Genomic DNA, 210 nt, shown 5'->3' with positions numbered 1-210 from the left:
TTTTAATGTTGTCCGGGAGATAGGGAAAGCTTTCTTTTGTGGGTTTTAGTTCCTCGTTCTATTTTTCTTTATTCTCTTTGTAATAAGGCTGGCGGAAGAACGTCGTCTCTTTCAGTTCTGGAGAGTGCCCCTTTTTCTTCTGTAATAAAGCTTAAGGAATGCGAAGGGCCACTGCCGGAAAACTGACACAATGGCCCAGACGGGAAACAA

This window comes from Cystoisospora suis (assembly GCF_002600585.1).
Source record: "Cystoisospora suis strain Wien I chromosome Unknown contig_1942, whole genome shotgun sequence".
Classification (NCBI taxonomy): Eukaryota; Apicomplexa; class Conoidasida; order Eucoccidiorida; family Sarcocystidae; genus Cystoisospora; species Cystoisospora suis.
Note: the sequence above shows the minus strand (reverse complement) of the source record.